General features: G+C 31.4%; 1 protein-coding gene across 1 annotated transcript in view; it reads right to left on the bottom strand.

The window, feature by feature from the left end:
* The window catches only part of LOC116686804 (serine/threonine-protein phosphatase 2A 55 kDa regulatory subunit B alpha isoform), a 13,781-nt gene that overhangs the window by 9,847 nt on the left and 3,478 nt on the right, over positions 1–456 (bottom strand). The gene's annotated exons all lie outside the window — the stretch shown is intronic.

The following is a 456-nucleotide window of genomic DNA, read 5'->3' as shown; positions in this document are numbered from 1 at the left end:
TTTATGAGTTCTCACTAAAATAATAAGATAATATTTAGTTTTATTGTCAGAACAGAACATCAAAATATCTTAAAGTTCTGATAAATAATATAATAAATATATTAAGATCAGATATTGGCAGCAACTTTGATAAAAGTAGCCGAAGTAAAACAGCAAAGTACAATACTCCCAATTTAATCAAGCACATCCAAAAGCACCATGCAGAATTAACACATTAACATCTATGTTATTGTGTCTTAGTTAAGAAAGTCTGGTGCCTTAAGACCTTAAAGCTGAATCCCGTTTTCAATTATTTAAGTCGAAAATACATTTATGGGTCTCTCTGCAAGCTAAAATGTCAAGATAAACCTCTTTAAAGCATATTGTACTGCTTTTTTTAAGATTATTTTTTGGGGGCTTTTTCCCTTTATTTCAGAATGACAGTGGATAGACAGGAAAGGTGGGAGAGAGATGGGG

Source organism: Etheostoma spectabile, unplaced genomic scaffold (assembly GCF_008692095.1).
Source record: "Etheostoma spectabile isolate EspeVRDwgs_2016 unplaced genomic scaffold, UIUC_Espe_1.0 scaffold498, whole genome shotgun sequence".
Classification (NCBI taxonomy): Eukaryota; Metazoa; Chordata; class Actinopteri; order Perciformes; family Percidae; genus Etheostoma; species Etheostoma spectabile.
This window is presented reverse-complemented; position numbering and strand designations above follow the sequence as displayed.